This window comes from Rhinatrema bivittatum, chromosome 3 (assembly GCF_901001135.1).
Source record: "Rhinatrema bivittatum chromosome 3, aRhiBiv1.1, whole genome shotgun sequence".
NCBI classification, from domain to species: domain Eukaryota; kingdom Metazoa; phylum Chordata; class Amphibia; order Gymnophiona; family Rhinatrematidae; genus Rhinatrema; species Rhinatrema bivittatum.
The window spans coordinates 521,122,895-521,142,623 of NC_042617.1; the positions used below are offsets into that span (position 1 = coordinate 521,122,895).

At 42.5% G+C, this 19,729-nt stretch overlaps 1 protein-coding gene and 1 pseudogene across 1 annotated transcript in view; both read left to right on the forward strand.

The window, feature by feature from the left end:
• Positions 1-19,729, forward strand: part of KCNK3 (potassium two pore domain channel subfamily K member 3) — a 403,342-nt gene that overhangs the window by 302,198 nt on the left and 81,415 nt on the right. The window lies entirely within an intron of this gene.
• LOC115088458 overlaps positions 8,474-19,729 on the forward strand; it is a 34,502-nt pseudogene continuing 23,246 nt past the window's right edge.

Here is a 19,729-nt window from a genome sequence, read left to right on the forward strand (position 1 = left end):
TTATGGGTATGTAAGAAGTTAGTTGATTAAGGAGAAGGTAGAATCCAGAGAGGCAAAATAAAAAAGGTGGTGGTAGGGGACAAGGAGAATTGGGTTTGGATACATATTTGCCTTCCATTACAGTAAATCTCAATTCTTTGTACTTTCTGAAACCATTGCAGTTTTTTTTTGGGTTTTTTTTTTACAGAAAATATGAGGCTTTCTATGTAAGTGTTGGTGCTCCTTTTTCTCCTACTGTTTCCTTTAGCATAGGGCCATGTAACTGTTTCAGAGAATATTTAAAAGAAGCTGAGTAGAGATTATAGTAAAGGCAAGCATTTTTTTTAGCTGCTCAGGAGATAGCATTTGTGTGTTCAAAAGGGATAATGAGCTTTGTGCATATTGCAATAAAACTAAGAGCAGGGACCTGCCTAAAACTCCAAATAAAGGGGATTTATCTGGTTTTTTTTGAGATGCACAAGATCTTTTAGCTATTTAGATAGGTTACAAATACTTTTTTTCACCCAATGCAGAATATGTCTTACAGTTCCAAATTTTTCTATATCCTTGGGGGAAGGGTTGGGGAATAGTAAGAGTATGTCATTCAATGAAATGTGTTTCTCTAGCAAAGTTTATTGTTGAGAAAGTGCAGTCCAGTTCTGAAAACATGCTTTATGGCAACATTTGTAATGGATGGAAAATGACATTTCATTTGCTGGAATGAATGTTAAAAGTGTATCCTGATGACGTACATAAATATCCAGGGAAAGAAAATGCACATTTTATGAGTACTTTAGAATTGATTGCCTTCAAGGTGACTCTTCTCCCTCTAGTCCCATCATCAGAAACTCTCAAAATCACAGCCGAAGTGATGATTGGGCATTTGAAATCAGAATACTCAAGGTTAATTCATTAGTTGAATTAGAATGAATGACATGCAGGAATTGCAGATGTGTCTAAAGCCTTGTCACTTTTTGAAAGCTACAGTAATTGTTTCTTGTCTCTTGATTTTACAGCTACCTCTAATTATTTTAACACTTGCCCTATGGCAGATCATCTGTTCTGATAGTCAAAGTGAGAGCCCTCAGCAGCTGAAAAGTTATTTATCTGCTCTTCTGAGGCTGAAAAATACTTTTGCATATATTGGACAAATTGTAACAATCAGATAGAGGGTTGAATTAGTACATTCCAAATTTGTAGGCAAAAACATCACTGTTAAGGCTTCAGTTCTTCTCACTGTCTAACTATTGCAGTTGGGTGGGAGAAAAGAGAATCTGAAGAGGAATGTGGATCATTGCTCTAAAGAACTGAGAATGACTAAATATGAGGAAAAAAAATGTGAAGACAGATATTAACAAAATATAGGAAGCATTATAAATTGATATGGATTCTGTCACAAGTTCCAAGAGCTCCTTGCATATATTTAAAAAAAATTGGATACAGGAACATCATCATCTGGACTTCAGCTATTTGCAGCTTTGTTATATTATTGCATTTTGGGTGAGAGTGGGGGAAACTGAAAGGCGCAGTTATATTTTGGGTGTCAGAGAAAGAAGGCTTGCAGTAAGGAGTGACTTTAAAAAATAAATAAAATCGGGAAAGAAGAGATTTATGTAGTCTCCAAAAATGTATGTATATTAGGGATGTGCAGAGCAAAATTTTATGTTCATATTTTTTATGTCCGAAAGGGGGTCCCACTTGCGGCCAATATGGACATAAAAAAAATCCAATGAGTTGGGTATATGTACATATGTGCAAAAAAAAAATTTAAACCCCCTCACCCTCCTTAATCCCCCCCCCAGACTTACCACAACTCCCTGGTGATCGAGCGAGGAGTGAGGACGTCATTTCTGCAATCCTTGGCGAGAAGCATGTGACGTCGGTGGCACATCGAGTGACGCGGCGTCACGTGATTCCCGGCTCGTTCGCGCCGGACGGCTCGTTCGGCCCAAAAAGAACTTTTGGCCAGCTTGAGGGGGTCAGGAGGCCCCCCCAAGCTGGCCAAAAGTTCTTTTTGGGCCGAACGAGCCGTCCGGCGCGAACGAGCCGGGAATCACGTGACGCCGGCGTCACTCGACGTGCCGCCGACGTCACATGCTTCTCGCCAAGGATTGCAGAAATGGCGTCCTCACTCCTCGCTCCATCACCAGGGAGTTGTGGTAAGTCGGGGGGGGGGGATTAAGGAGGGTGAGGGGGGTTTATATTTTTATTTTGGCTCAACAATCGCGATTTCCCACATATCGAACATATCTATGTTCGATATGTGGGAAATCCGATCGTTTATGTCGAATCAATTTTTTAAGTAAAAAAAAAATATGAGTTGCGTTTTACTAATGCGGTCAATCCGAATGCACACCCCTAATGTATATGGTCGCATCTTCTGAAAGCTTTTATTGGAGCAAAATAAGAATGATCTCAGCCCATAAAAAAATGCAGTATTTTCTATGACTGATATAACTACTTGTATTCTGCACTAGTGAAGTAGTTCTAACACAAGCTAATATAAAGAAAGAATCAGGAAATCAATAATCAACATAGAAACTTGTGCATTGTATTGTCATTGTCAAGGCCTCAACATAAGAGAATTAGAAGAATCATGGAACGGTAATAAGAGCTGAAGCTTTGACAACGGCATTATAGTTTACAAATTTCTAAATTGTGCTAATGTTTCTGTCTATAAAAATAGGCCAGTATTTATCATTCTTAATGGTAGTGTTAACTCATGAATTTATACAAAACGATAGGTACTTGGGTCAGATTAAATTCAACTTTACCATGGGTAATTTATATTTTACAGGTATCGGGCTTGAGTTGCCCATTTAGAAGCTGGCAAGGAGGCTGTAGTGAATTGCTTTTGGGTAGCTGAATATTTTAGACCCCATTCTGAGTTTGAAAGCTTTGGCATCGGTGGCCAAATAGTGTGAATAATATATAATGAGGCATTAGAGACCTGCAGAGCTTTGAGGCATGGATTGCATTATTGCAATAAGCACAAACCTAATTAGGCTATTTTAGACAAGCAAAGTCACTCCAATGATGTCCATAGAAAAAAGTGGAAGAAGCACAGGGAATATGATCAATCTGTGAAAACAGCACCACTAAGGGCAAGAAGCCAAAATGACTTGTCCACACTTTAATCACACACCTATCTCATTTTCACACTCTCTCCAACATTTGTTCAGTGTGACGATTTCTTGTCATTTTTTAAAATCTGTTTATTTGTTTAATTAAAATCATTTGCATTCTGCACACTCCAAAGTTTGGTGTGGGTAACATAGAAGCATCCATGAAAATCCATAGTAAAATCGATATGTACATATTTAAACAAATAAAACTTACAACAAAAGTGACAGACACTTGTTGGAAAGGGACATATTAACTGATTAACTGCAAACATCTATTGGTATTAAATCTTTAAATGCTTGATTGAAATAATGAGTTTTTAGGGCTTTCATATCTGCATACCTTTCCTAGTGCTTGTATATTATTTTCCAGGTTTCTTCTAATTACAACAGCAGGGGTTTTTTTCCCCCACCAGGAATTAAAGCTTTCTCTTTTCCTTTTATTTTGCATTTTTCCTCATTGATTAGTATAGTGTTGGACCTCATCAGTGCTATTCAGAATATTTAGCTGAAATGGTATGGTGACTGAAGTATGGGCAAGCATTTTCTACTTCTTCTTCTTACTGTACTTCTGTATCCCCTGTTCCACCAACTACTAGAACTCTGTGGCACATTTAAGATCAGTGGGGCAAGTAGACACCCCATGTTCCCTTGTATTTTTTCCTGACAGGAAGAAAGACAGCCTTTCAGGGCTGTTTGGAGGACTTCTTCCAGAAACAAGGCCAGTGCATTTATTAGGTGAACTAGGCAGTCGCCTATGGCACCATCTATTAGGGGGCAGCAAAGAGCAGCATGTGGAGACACAGCCAAGAGGAGAAGAGACTCAGTGGGCTGATAGCAGAGCCCATCCCGCTTGTGGATGAGAGGAGCAGAGACTCAGTGGGCCTCGTGTGGAGTCCATCCCGCTGGAGGCTGAGAAGACAAGAGACTCAGTGGGCCGCAAGTAGACCTCATTCTTCTCCTGGCTGACTGGAGCAGATACTCAGCGGGCCATGAGCAGAGCCCATCCCACTGGCGATCAAAGATTTGTGCCAAAGGTCCATGGGTGGAGTCCATCCTGTCTGTGGCAGAAGATAGAGAGAGAGGCCTGGGAATGGCCAATGACAGAAGAAAGAGGCTGGGGAAAGATAGGGGTAGATCCCATATATCTCTCTAAAAAAGAGGGGGAGACCAAGAGAGCATGTGAGCCAGAGAGAGATTGGAATAGTGTGTGTTTGTATCTGAGGGCGCCTCTGTTTGTGTTGTGTGTGACATAGAAAGAGGGAGCTTGTGTGAGGGAGTGAAAGTGTGTGTGTGTGTGTGTGTGTGTTTGTTAGGGCACCTGTGTAAGGGTGTGTATGCCAGAGAGTCAGGGAACCTGTGTGAAGGCTGTGTGTGTGCAAGAGACAGAGAGTGTCTGTAGGAGGGGGTTTATGAGAGAAACAGAGGGAAGGAGTGTGTGTGAGAGAGGGAGGGAGCCTCAATGAGGGAATGTATATGTGAGAGAAAGAAAGAGGGAGCTTTTATGAGGGTATGTGTATGAGTGAGAAGAATTGTGTGTGTATGAGAGAACGATATTAGTGAGAGAGGGAGCCTGTATGAGGGTCCGTGTGTGAATGAGACAAGGAACCTATGTGTGTGTGTGTGAGAGGGGGTCTGTCTGAGTGAATGAAGGTGTATGTATATGAGGGAGAGAAGCTGAGAGAGTGAGAGCATGTGTGTGTGTGTATGTGTGTATCTGGTAGAGTGTGCATGTGTGGGAGAGTCTGTGTGTGTGTTAGAAAGAGAACAAACTTGTATAATTGTGTGTATATGAGAAAGAAAGAAGAAAGTATGTGCACAACAATACCCACTCCCCACCCTAACAGCTAATCCATCACAATCTCAGGGCATGTGGAAATCAAGAATTCCTAGGTATGGTTGGTGAGTGGTTCATTTTATATCCATGTTAGTTTTAATCATTGGGTGTTAATATTTGATGTGCGTGCTGGTTTTTTAATTTTTGTTTTGGAGTTGTAACATTGAGTTTTAATTTTTGGATGTCGTTCTAGTTGTCTGCTAGTATGGTTTTACTATGATTGACGTTTTATATTTCTTCATTTTATTGATGATATTTTGTGAAGAATGGCAGTGTTTGTTTTCCCATTGTTGCACAGCATCCAGAATCTAGAGTCATGGTTTCCAGTTCAGTTTTTGTCTGCACATTTTTTATTTTTACCTTATGGTCTCTCTGTTCTGTATTTAGTGAGATTTTGTCTATGTTCTGCATCTGTGATCAAACTTAAGGTATTCTGCTAGCATGTAGTTTCTGTGTAGGGTTCTATAGCAGCTGAGCTTGTTTTGGTGTCTAATAGGAGGTGCATTGGTGTTTTGTTTTATGGCCTAGTGTAATATTTACAGCACTGTCTTTTCATAGGTAGGGTTGTTACTGAATGAGTGCTGTTATTTAATGCTGTTTTGGTATGAGAAGTTTACTATATTGTAGTTGTAATTCACTTCACTCATGGCTTTGAGTACGAAGCCTATACCCAACACGTTTTACAATAGGTCTAATACCATATGGAATCCAAGTGGGGTTTTTTGCCTTTTAGCAAGGTTTTCTGGTTGACATTCAATATGATTATTATATTTACATGAACTGCTGTAAGTGATACTTTTATCTCAGAAAACTATACATTGAATATTGGTTTTCATGTAAAATCTATTATAATAAATGCTAAATTTTCACTTGTGTGTTTGGGCCGGGGGAGGGGAGGTCAGGAATGGACCGGAGCCGGGGCTGGGGGAATGGTGGTGCGCAAGGCAGAAGGCTCACCTAGGGTGCCTAATACCCTAGCACAGCCCTGACCAGAAAGAATAAAATACTGCCACACAGTCTGGTATTGTTCAAAAATAAATCCTTTACTGGAATAACCAATGCAATGGATAAAACCAGTGAAGTGTTCATTGAAGATTAGAATTCGACAATCCATACAACAAAAACAAGACAGTACACAATCCAAAAAGTTACAGTTCCTACAGAATTTTCATGCACTAGATGTTTCCTTTCTCCACTATCCACTAGCTCTGAGATATTCTGTGGACATGGCCCCCTCCCTGGATTCTCCTCGTCTTGGTACCTGTTGTTTGATGTGCAGACTTTTGTGATCCAGAAGCTGAACTGGAATCCTCTGCTGGACAGATGAGCTTCTTCTGACTCCTCCCAAGCAGCAACTCTGAAAGTAGATCTCCAAGTTGGCAGTCCTTAATCTAACTTCAACAAGAATTCCACTCTACAAACCTTAAGGCAAGTCTTCGGTGTAATGCAAAGAGAGAGGGCTAAATCCACTTGGTTCTCTTCATTCTCAGTATCCTCCTTGGATTCCAAGAAATCTCCCTCCTCCTGGAAGGCCTGAGGGCTCTGACCTTGAGCCTCAGTCACCTTCCCAGGATGGAAAGCTGGATGAAAGAGAACACAAATCAAAGTGGCTCATGAGTTATGTTAAACTCCACTTCCTGAAGATACCTCCCACTGGGGAATGTCAGGGAACACTACACATTCTTATGCTCTCTGACATCACACATTTAGTGTCTGTGCAGATTCTGAGGCATATAGTAAGAGACACTTTGGTGATTCCTTTACACTTCAAGCTTTCATTATGGCAAGAACATACTCAGTGGACTTTTTCTGCTCACTTCCAGATGGTGTCTTCAGGAGAGCGACGTTGTGTACCTGAAAGGAGATACTGAAGGTCATGCATATTGTAATGGAGTTGACAATATATTATGTGATTTCAAATGAAAACCAGCCAAGAATCCCATGTAAAAGTGTTGCATTCATTTTTCCAGTAATATGCCAAGTTGCTAAACTGCATTTTTTTCAAACATCGGATGTAATTTTTAGCTGCTAAACTTACCAAGTATTTATATGAGGGAAAGTTTTCTTTTTCAAAAAGCAGGTAAATTTGGTAAAAACATTAGGCACATTTTCAATGTCAAGCTGCATATACCCGGAATATATGTAGCCATTTCACTGTTGTACCCCATCTTGAATGAAATTCTTATTAAAAAATGCAGGAAATAAATCCAAATAATATGAAATAAATAAGTGCCAAGTTTGCATGAAAGGCTTCTGTAATCACCCTCAGGAGCCAATGTACTAGCATAAAATAATTTTTTAATGTTAACGCACACAATTTTATGTTATTACACTTGGCCTATATTACATTGTATACAAAGTAAGTAGTTCCCAAACCTGTACTTATGCTCCATAGCCACTTGTTTTCAGGATATCCACTAGGGATGTGCCTTTTGTTTTTTGAACAATTGTTTTTTCAGAATGAAAAAGTCTATTTTCTATTTGTTCTAAATGGAACAAACCAAAAACAGACTTACCCAAAAATATCGGAAAATTCAGCTTCTTGGCGGAGGGTGCAAGTGGGGTCTGGGAGGCCCCAGCTGGTTTTGGCTCAGCCTAATCTGGGGAGGCCCTGGCCCCAGTCCCTGCTCCTGCCCTGGGCTATTGGCCAGGGATAGGGATGAGAAGAGTGGCCCGGGAAGGCCCCTACGAACTGAGGAAGTGGCAAGACTGGAGTCAGAGAGGCCCCTTTGTTATGTGTGTTTTACTAAAATGTTTACTTCAATTTGGCAAATGAACCTAATTGAAATAAACATTATATAAACTGAAAAATTAATTAAAAAACCCCCAATAGAAAAAATGAACCAAAATATTTGGTGTGCATATTCCTAATATTCACCATGAATATGTGTTAGGTAAATTTACTTTTATTGGGTCTCCAATGTATGCAAATATACCACATGCATATTCATTATGGATACTTTGAAAACCCAACAGGTTGTGAGTTAAATACAACAAGTTTGGGAATCTAACAAGCTAACAAGATATAAAATTATCATGCAGTATTTTTAGCATGATAATGTGTGTGTTCTATTTACCAAGCAAAAAAACTATGTAAACTAACAACTCAAGTGTATCTGAAGTGACAAAGGATCAAGCACTAGAATACAGTGCCCCATAGTCCCAAACAGAAAAGAAGAACCACATGCTGGTAGAGATGCTGCTGGATGCCAACTTTCCTGACAAGTTTTGAGGAGAGGCACTGGGGACTGCGAATTAGCTGCAGAACCTGCTATCAACAAGGACAAGTAGTGTGACACTACTCAAAATGTGGCATAGCAGAAAATCTCACATTAGTCATCTGAGGGTATTTGACTGCAAAGCCTACATACATGTCTTGAATGAGAACTGCTCCAAGACTGGAGACAGAGTCACAGATGGCGAGCTGTTTCAACACTGCAAATGAGGCTAGGGATACAGTATCCTACTTGCTGGTACAGACCATGTGACAGTAAACTGGAATGTGCATTCCAAAGAGGCATCTGCACCAAACGTCATGACTCCAACAAATCTTGATCAGATGATTCTTACAAGCATCACCACCAACATGAGTCAAGGTGAAGTCACAAAACAATCAGGTATTGCCACTAGTGCAAACTGAGGTGAAGCTTCAGAACAACTGGATGTCACTGTAGATGTGAATTCATACAAGACTGTGATACAATCTGCCAAGAAGGAGACTTTGGACAGTCCAGATGGAACTGGGGGGACAGAGCCAAAGGTCTACCCAGATAATGAAAGGTATGCCAGCTCACATACAGAATGCAAGTCCAAGAAATACCAGAGTCTTCAACATAAGAGGATATTGAAAGACTACCCAAATGTAAGACCGAGGAATGGAGAAGATTGGCACAAAAAATAAGACTCTCCCCATAAGGATATGGTATAGATAGTTCTGAGATTTCAACCAGAGATCACCACAGGAATGTCCTGGAGAGAATGGGTTTTGAAGTTTGACCATTCAGAGAGTTGGAGGGGTGAAAGAGTGTTGAAGGACTAATAGCAAAAAGTCATCCTCCAGACTAGACATCAAGGAATTAATATTCCCCAGTTGTGACATCTAAACCTGCTTGGGAAGGGGTGGGACTGTAAGGGTTACCTAGATAAGATGTAGCCTATATTAGAAAGTACAAGTCTCCATCTTCCTCCCTACCTATTGTTTCTGATCACACTAGAACAATCCCTATGTACAGAACCATGTTACTGATATAATCTTTATTATTTTTCTGTCCCAAGTAAAGTATCCTCGCATGCTGTCACAGAAGAGTGCTGAGTTATTTCTACTACATAGTGTTTTTACTGGAGATGTGAAAGTCCCTTCTGCACACACCTGGTTCTGACCTGGAACAACAAGATAGGACAGTACCACAGTTGGAACTAGGTTAAGGCAGTGGCCATGCTGGTGAGTGGAGCAGTAGAGCATAATTTGAAGTCAAATGAGGAGGTTAAGACAAGGAACTTTGAGGCAAAAAAGTCAGAGAGGTAATCAATATGGAAGTTAAAATCCCCAAGAAGGAGAAGGGGAAGATGGTTACAGAAGAAGAAAAGCCAGGAATCAAAGCCAGCAAGGAAGGAGGGGGGGGGAGCTCATTAGGGGGATGATAGATTGCAGCTAGCCAGAGTAAAAGTGGGGTGAAAAGACAGATGGAGTGAGCCTCAAATAAAAAAAAGTAGTGGGCTTGAAGTGAAGAAGGGGATGCAACCTACAGGAAGATGACAGCAACCCATTATTGCTGCCATTTCCTACCTCATATGCTGCATAGGAGAAATGATAACCTCCATGACAAAGAGCAGCAACAGAAGTAGAATCTTCAGGGGAAAGCAAAGTCTCAGACAAAGCAAGAAGATAGAGGAAATGAGAGATAAAGAGGTCATGAATATAGACAAACTACTAGAAATCAGGCATTCCACAGGGAGAGCCAGGATTGGAATTGAGGTTAGGATTGGAATTGAAGTCTTTATCTGAAAGGAGGAGGAGAAGAATTCAGAGAGAAGAAGAGGTGCAAAAACAGGGACAAGTATAAGATATTTTCAGGGAGAAAGGTATAGGTTGGATAGAAGTAAGAATTGTTTGAAGCTCAACATCATTTGACAGAGCAAAAGACAAAATGGCTGAGGAGATAGAAAAAGTAGACAGTGGCCTTGATCCTTGCCCATGGTTTGTAGTGGAGAAAAAGATTGGGGAGGGTAAGCATCAAGAAGAGGAAGAGTAGTGAAGTCATAAGATTTAAGGAGAAAGAAAAAATGTTACTGGCCTGAGGTAATTTTATGGCCTGTCTAGCCCTCTTAGCATATATGCCAAAGTCATAGTGTATACTATAGCACATTGTTTTTTGTTCATGCTAAAAGGTCTTAACATGCATGTTAAACTTTAGCACATAGTGTCCTGTGTCTTTGAAGTAGCAATTTCTAGCACCTCTGGATTCTATCCTAATTTTAGCAGCCTCAGATCAAGTGTTGCTTAAATGATTTGATTCTAAATTAAGAGAGCATATTGTCTACTAGTGAACCAAGTATAATAATAGACACATTCCAGCATCAGGTTTCCTTCCCAAGGCTTGATCAAATTTCCTTGCATCACTGGTCTGTTCTAATGTGTAGGGATTTTTTGGTAAACCATCTGGATGTATTGCTGCACAAATAAGATGCACAGCAAATTGCAAATTCAAAGCTATATTGAATGTTGTCTACACCATGACAGTTAATATAAAAAGATGCTAATATTAACATCATATATCCATGTATGTAGGTTGATATTACTTAGCATATTTATGTACTGCGGGGCTTCCCAAAACTGTCCTGGGGACCCCACAGCCAGTCGGGTTTTCAGGATATCCACAATGAATATGCATTCTACAGAGACTCAGTATATGTAAATTTCTCTCATGCATATTCATTGTGGATATCCTGGAAGCCTGACTGGCTGTGGGGTCCCTAGGACAGGTTTGGGAAGCTCTGATGTACTTGATGCCATGATCTATTCCAAAAGAGAACGGAACAATTTAGAATAAAACAAAATAATAAATCACAGTGATGAGCAAGTTATATGAAATTGTCAGCATAATAATTATTCAATAGATAAAAAATACAGGACTAAATATATGTTGGCTTCAAAGTATTATTAGCTGTTAAATTCACCATGAGCAATGTGCCTTAAAAGCATTTACAAAATAATCCATCCTTAGTGATGAGTATTCATGGAGTCATGCCCTCAAGAAGTGTGGGGTGATAGTGTCTGGTAGGGGTGTGCATTCGTTTTGAACGCATATGTAAAACGCAACTTATATTTTTAAAAGAGAAAAAAAAGGTTTGATGCGCAACGCATCGCGACTTCCAACTTATTCAACATAGCTATGTTGAATACGTTGAACCTAAATAAACACTTAAACCCCCCACTCTCCTGACCCCCCCAAGACTTACCAAAACTCCCTGGTGGTTCAGCGGGGAGTCAGGAAGCCATCCCTGCATTCCTTTGCGATTTCCTCACGGCGCCGATAGCCTGTGTCACAGGGGCTGCCCGTGCCATTGGTCAGCCCCTGTCACATGGTCACGGCGCCATCTTGTGCTTCTACCACGTGATAGGTAGGTCATGTGGCAGGAGGTCGCTCCGGGACCCCCGCTGGACCCAACCGGAACTTTTGGCCAGCTTGGGGGGGCCTCCTGACCCCTCCAAGCTTGCCAAAAGTCACGCCGATGTCACGTGCTCCTCCGCGCCTCCGCTCCCGGACCCCCGCTGGACCCAACCGGAACTTTTGGCCAGCTTGGGGGGGGGCCCCCCCCCCAAGCTGGCCAAAAGTTCCGGTTGGGTCCAGCGGGGGCCCGGAGCGACCTCCTGCCACATGACCTACCTGTCACGTGGTAGAAGCACAAGATGGCGCCGTGACCATGTGACAGGGGCTGACCAATGGCACGGGCAGCCCCTGTGACACAGGCTATTGGCGCCGTGAGGAAATCGCAAAGGAATGCAGGGATGGCTTCCTGACTCCCCGCTGGACCACCAGGGAGTTTTGGTAAGTCTTGGGGGGGTCAGGAGAGTGGAGGGTTTAAGTGTTTATTTAGGTTACATATGCGTTCAAAACGAATGCACACCCCTACCAGACACTATCACCCCACACTTCTTGAGGGCATGACTCCATGAATACTCATCACTAAGGATGGATTATTTTGTAAATGCTTTTAAGGCACATTGCTCATGGTGAATTTAACAGCTAATAATACTTTGAAGCCAACATATATTTAGTCCTGTATTTTTTATCTGTTGAATAATTATTATGCTGACAATGTGCTCCTGCCACATGACCTACCTGTCACGTGGTAGGAGCACAAGATGGCGCCAGTGACCATGTGACAGGGGCTGACCAATAGCACGGGCAGCCCCTGTGACACAGGCTATCGGCGCCGTGAGGAAATCGCAAAGGAGTGCAGGTATGGCTTCCTGACTCCCCGCTGGACCACCAGGGATTTTTGGTAAGTCTTGGGGGGGGGATTAAGGAGGGTGGGGAGTTTAAATTTTTATTTAGGGAACCGGGAAAAGTATGGACAGATCCTCAACTTATGGAATTCTCCATAAGTCCATATTGAACGAAATCGACAACCCACGAAAACTTATCAACGATTCAACGAACACTTTTTGTCTGCACATCCCTATTGTCTGGTGTTCTGAAGGTGGCAAAGCAATGTGACAAGGCGATAGTTAAAGGCAGAAGAATGTGGGGCTGCACAGAGAGAGGAGTAACTAGTAAAAAAAAAAAAAAAGAGGTGATAATGTCCTTATGCAGGTCCTTGGTGAGGCCTCCCCTGGAATATTGTGTTCAGTTCTGGAGCCTGAATCACAAAAAGGATAGAGACAGGATGGAGGTGGTCCAGAGAAGGGCGACCAAAATGATGTGGGGTCAGTATTGGAAGATTTACGAGGAGAAGCTGAAGGATCTAAATATGTATATCCTGGGAGAGAGGAGTTCCAGGGGAGATATGATGCAGACCTTCAGATACCTTATAGGTTTTAATGATGCACAAAGTTCAAAACTTTTCTGTAGGAAATAAATCAGTAGAACTAGGGGGGTCACAAAATGAAACTCCAGGGGGGGATGACTCAGAACCAACACCAGAAAATATTTCTTCATGGAGAGGATGGTGGATGCCTGGACTGCCCTTCCAGAGGAGGTGGTGAAAACAAACACAGACAAAGAAATTCAAAGTGGCATGGGATAAACACTGTGGATCCCTAAAGGCTAGAGAATGAACATGAAGAAAAGGGTGCATGGGGGTAACTTGCTGGTGAGATGGTTACTACCATTAACTAATAAGCCTTGATGCTTTTGATGCTACTGCAATATTGCTCGCTGCTTCAACAGCAAGGGGAAAAAGAGAGGTGGATTCAGACAACAACCGACCAAGGCTCAGACTTTTATGGTTGGGGAGATAAGCATGGGGGTAACCTGCATGGATTGGCAATTACTACCCTTAATAGAAGACAAGGGATTACCTCCCTAAACCAATAAGCCTTAATGTTTTTGACTCAACTACATCACTCTCCGCTTTGATGGTGGTGATGGCGGAGGGGGGAGGGAGGGGGTGGAAAAGAAATTGGATTCAGATTCAGACAGCAACTACCACGGGCACTAACTTTTAAAGTCTGGGGCACTGATATGCAGACACAACTGAAAAAGCATAAGCAAAACACGTCAGCACTGTCTGAATTTTCAAGAAGGCTTACCACCCTGTAAAAATGTTGCTAACAGTAAATTTTTTATGGGTTATCATAAGGCATGGGAATAACTGCACATAGCATCAGTTGCTACCCTTAAGAGAAACCTGGGGGTAACCTGCATGATGCGGCAAATACTATCATAAGAAGCTTGCTGGACAGACTGGATACATCATTTGGTCCTTTTCTGCTGTCATTAAAATGTTACTGTTTTTCATGCCCTTCCTGAGCAACAAACAAAAGACATATCATATAATTCTATATTTTTGCTCTACCAACTTCCAGATTATGCTGGATTAGCTGACAATATACTTAGATGTAAAAAAAAAAAAACCTGCATTAAAACAAAACCTAAAATCCCTACCTAGCATGGGCATAACTGGTGTAAATTTTCAAAGATTTAGGGACCTATGCAATAAAGTTTAATGTGTATGGTAAGGCAATTTTGCATGCATTGATAGCTATGGATATGCATTTGTTTAAAATGAAACTGCAAAATGCAATGAATAAGGCTCCCCAAATGAAACAAAACTTATTCGTTCATTTCATTTTAAAAAAATACCTTGGGCCTAGTTCTAGACTCGAAGCCAAGGGCCTCACCTAGGGCATAGGCCAAAGCCCAAAGCAGGGCCCACAGCCCATGCCCTAGGCAAGGCATAGGCTTAGGCTGAGGCACCAGCCTCATGTTACGGCATAAGCCAAGCCCAAAGCAGGAACCATGGCCTAAGCCTAGTCGAGACCCCTAAAAATAAAAAAAATAAAAAAGAACTTATGTGATTGGTCGGGTTCCGTCAAAGGCCCGGGCCCAATGCCATGACCCAAGCCAGACCCGTTTCCACAACCCCGCCCAGAAGTTGGGTCACGATGCCTGAGCCTCAGCCCGGGCCCAGGCTCGATCCGACCTGGAGGCTGGGTCCTGATGCCAGCACCTCAGTCTATGGGCAGGCCCAGGCCTCGGTGTCCAGACCTGGGAACTCCACCATTTGACATCTTTCTTTGATTCTTCTCTGCAATGACGACGTCTGCAATGACGGCACCCGGAAGCTCCTCATCCAACCTCTTCTTTCTTCAGCTCTTCATTGCCAAATGACTGAGTCTGCTGGGGTTGCGCTGGAGTGAATTAACTATGGCATATTCACCACATGGATGGCGCCATTTTAATGTACAGCATGTGTATGGCATTGGTGTACATCAAGAAGGCACCATCTACAGGGTGAATACACCAGAATTAATTCAGTCTGGTGAGACCCCAGCAGATGCCGTCATTGCAGTGAAGAATCGAAGAAAGATGTCAAATGGGGGAGCTCCCAGTTCTAGACACTGAGGTCTGGGCCTGACCATAGACTGAGGTGCTGGCATCAGGACCCGGCCTCCAGGTCGGGTCAAGCCTGGGCCCAGGCCAAGGCCCAGGCATCGGGACCCAGTCTCTGGGCGAGGTTGCAGCAACGGGTCTGGGTCCAGGCCTCTAGATTGAGTCATGGTATCTGGCCTGGATTTAGGCCGAGGCCCTGCTGTCGAGACTCGGCCTCTGGACTAGAATGCGGCATTGGACCTGGGTCCAAGCCGAGGCCCTGGCATCAGGACCTGGCCTCCAGGTCGGGTTGAGGCTTCAGGCCAAGGCCCCAGCATCGGGTCCCAGCCTTCAGGTCTGGTCATGGTGTTGGGCCTGGGTCCGGGCCCCTGTGCTTAATTGAAATCAGCAGTTTGCTGATACCTTGAACAGTTCACCCAGTCCTTCTCCAGGCCATTGAGACCCTCCTAACTTTTCACCCTTAACTAACCCCAGTTCACCCAGAACTCCCACCCAACCAATAGCAGACAACAGACAAGTCTGATATGAACTGCGCTAGATAATTAGTAGGAATAAAATTGCACAAATAAGTTGACAAATATACTTGCTTCTGTCTCTTATAAAACAGAAACTTATGTAACTCTTAACTCCATGCTGGAACATCCCAGACTGACTCTTGTTTCCTCAGGTAAATGTGTGCATGAAAGCAAAAATACCTGCATTTTTTAATGTTTATAAAATAGCATGTACGGTAGTACAATCTACTTACATGTGTATCTGCTAGTTTGTCGCATGAAACCCCTTTGAAATTCACCCCTTCATGTGCACATGAAGACAGGCCCCAAGATGTTAATGAATATGCACTAAAATTAGTATCTGCACAAATGTAAATGAGGAAATGTCATATGCAAATGAGGTTTTACCAGGCTCTTGGTAAAGAGCATGGTATGCTAATCTCTTCCTACTATTTACAATAGGCCAAACAGGGAACATCTGCTTCGTACCAAGTATTAACTGTTTCATGGGCATGGAAAGTCTTGAAATCTCTCATGCTAACTCCCCCCTCACCATTACAAAGCTGAAGTGGCCAGCAAACCCTGTTCCAATGAGTTATGTGAAAAGCTGATTGATTCTGCTTAAATAAACTTGAAAAACTCTTTGCATCCCAAAATAGAGAGAAACTCTTGGTTAGTGGTTAAAAGTTAATACGACTTAGTGATGTTAACCCTCATTTGTATGTGAACAAACTGTGAAAAGCATGAAGAAAGAAATAACTCTGGCCTTCCACTAAAAAGGGGTGACCTCCCCTTCCCTGGGAGCCCGGTTACAGCACTACCACATTCCCTAAAGAAGTGGGGAGGCAGAGCTTGCACCATAATGAGGACCTAAACCATGCAGGCAGGGAGTGCACTGATCGAACAGCTGCAGCTCGGTGAGAAATGCATGCATGGCAGAGAGCCTTTGTTCTCTGTATCGTTCTTGCGTTATAAGGTGGAAATGCTCTGTATATTTTCTTCTGAATGTCACAAGCCCATCCCTTGGCATCTAATGATCTGACATTTCCAGCTCTACAGTTCCTTTCATTTATGTGTGACCTTTCCTTAAGAGATGTTAGTGGAACCCTAATGAAGAAGAATATTTAAAGTAGCATTATTAGTTAAACATATTTCTCTCCAAGACATTTATGAGCAAGGACTGAAGTGGAAAACAAATGCAGGCTCTTTCTCTCCTTTTCATGCTTCCAATCTTATTTGCCCCTCTTCCTTCTCTGCCATCCTTCCAAGGCCCATCCCCAACCGTATCTCCATTCATCTTTCACTCTTTCCTGTTTCCTCCCCTGGCCCTTGCCACTGGTTTAGTTACTGGGGAAACTGGCAGCATGCAGAGGACTAGAAGGGTATAGCCTTAGGTTCGGAAGTGCACACTCACTGTGTCCAAAACCTGCTGGCCTGCCTGCTGCCACTTTCACTACCATAGTGTGTTTTAAAAGTGGGTTGACTAAGGGGGACTAACTGGATGGGATCCCCCTGGGTTACAGGCACTCCTTCTCTTCCTCTCTCTGGATTTGGAAACTCTGGTCATCACTCGACAGTAGCAACCACTGGGAAATGAAAGCGTGCAGATGTGCTGGATTCTGAAAATGGTTCACGCCCTTCAACTGGGGGGGGGGGGGGGGGGGGGGTTGCTGCTGCAGTGACAGAGTTAGACTGAAGAGGGAGTGGAATTAAAAATAGGGAAAAACCTTGGATCGTCTTCCCTTTCAGGTCAGAATAGGTTTTGAATTTGCCATTAGCACAATGAGTAAGTAGAGAGCTGTAATTGACCCGGAGTGCTCTTTAATAGCATTAATAGCAGAGATGGAATGTTATGGGTCAGTCTCTGGCTTTAAAATTAATATGGACAAGTCAGAGATTTTGGACATTTTACTGCCAGGAGAACTATCTTCTAAATTAAAAATTGACATTTCCTTTTAAATGGGCAAAGGAGAACTTGAAGTTTTTGGGTGTGTATCTTTGTGTAGACCCAAATGGTTTATTTCGATTGAACTTGTTTACTTCTTTATTTCTTTATGCGATTTAAATGTTTTTGGATACACCCAATTGTATAGTGTCATTTTGCATATTTGGGGAGAGGAAAGGGGAGGGGTGAAGTTTATCTGAGGAAAATGTTCTTGCATGGTATCTTATATTGTTTGTTTTATGGTCAATACACTTTAAATTATAAAAAATAAATAATAAAAGAGAAGAATCTAATGTCATTTTTTAGATGTCCTGCTATATCTGGGTTCTGGATTTAACAAACTGATAACAGTGCAATTAGGGATGTGAATGCAAAAATATTTTTGGTTCAGTTTGTTCATTCATTCAGTTTTGTTTTGCTCAGTAATTTTTGTTCCATTTGAGGCCAAAACAACTATTTATTTATTTGTGTCATTCGGCCATTTGTTTTCAATTAAAGTCAATGGGGGAAGCAATGCATCCTATTTTGGGCTCTAAAATGTCTCTCCAAGTTTAGTGAAACTTTCAGGTTGACATCAGCAGTGGCGGGAAGAGCACGCCAAGACACCAATGATTAGGCAAAGTGTCACCAAGAGTGGCATGAATAGCCTAAGGCACTGTGATAGAGAAAAGCAATCCAATCCCAATCAGAGGTATCAACTCCCCAAAGTACTGAGAAGAGACCAAAGCAGCACCAACAACGGCAATACCCCAAGTCTCCCAATATGGACAAAGGGTACCAAAAACAGTGGCATAAACAGCCTAATGCAACAAAAGAGAAAAAAAAGCAGCATCAACAGGACCATGAACATCTCCAGGCACTAGAAGAGAAAAAATAGCACCAACAATGACAAAAACAACTTAAGGCTTCAAAAGAGGAGCAAATGGCACAAAAAACATGTGGCATGAAGAACCCAAAGTTACATAAGAGGGGCAAGCATGGCAAACAGTGACCTGAAGCCAGAGAAAACTCTAGAGAGTCTGTAGCAGTCCTTAGAAATGAGTATAGGGCAAAAGACCAAGCAAACCACGTAGAAGCTAGAAAAAGGTGAACTTACTATCCCTAGGCAGGGCAAAGACAGATGATCACAACGGTCTGACATACAAATCAAACCTCAGACTTGGATATATGTCAAAAGACTAATCAATTCATCTAGAAGCTAGAAGATGCAGAACTTACTATTACAATACTGAGCAGGAAGAAACCATGAGAAATCTCTGGAGGAGGTCTATACAGTCCTGATGTAGTTTTTCTATATCATTAATGGGTGAAGGAACAGTGGAGGATAGGTTTTTAAACTGATTTCCCTTTTCTTGTGCCAAAACAGTGGAACAAGCAGTCCAACACTATTTCCCCTCTCATGGTAGGTGGGGGAAATGTGGCATGCAGAAGACTATCTCCTCGATGCCATTCAGGAGCCAAGTGAGGTGTACTGCTTGGATGGTGTTAGGCCAGTATTGGCTCATGACTCACAGGGATCAGGCCTTCCCTTAGTTGATTTGCTTGCAAATGTCCCCTAAAATGGGTGGTATAGTCCATAGATGGCTAAATACTGGACAAGACCCATAGTTAGTAAGTAACATAAGGAAATTTGAAAAGAACTTTGAAGACTGCAAGAGCAGAGGCAAAATCACCCAAAGGCACCAAGAGAGGTACAGAGCAGCTGGAACACTGGCATTAAAACCCCAAACTATGGGTGTAGAGCAATGCAGTAGGGATGTGAATCAGGCTTCGTACAATTGAAAATATCAGACGATATTTTCAAAATCGTCAGAAATCGGGGGCTCCCCCAAAACAATAGGAAAACCCCACGATATTGATCGTGGGGGTTCTCTTATCATTTTGGGGGAGGGTGGGAAAAACGGCACACAAAAATAACCCCTAAACCCACCCTGACCCTTTAAAACTAATCCCTTAGCTTCCCCCACCCTCCCGACCCCCCCAAAAACATTTTACAGGTACCTGGTGGTCCAGTGGGGGTCCCTGGAGTGATCTCCCGCTCCCGGGCCATCGGCTGCCACTAATCAAAATGGTGCCGATGGCCCTTTGCCCTTACCATGTGACAGGGTATCCATGCCATTGGCCGGACCCTGTCACATGGTAGGAGCACTGGATGGCCGGTGCCATCTTGAGCTCCTACCATGTGACAGGGGCTGACCAATGGCACTAGTAGCCCCTGTGACATAGTAAGGGCAAAGGCTATCGGCGCCATTTTGAATACTGGCAGCCGACGGTCCTCTGATAAAAGCATAGGG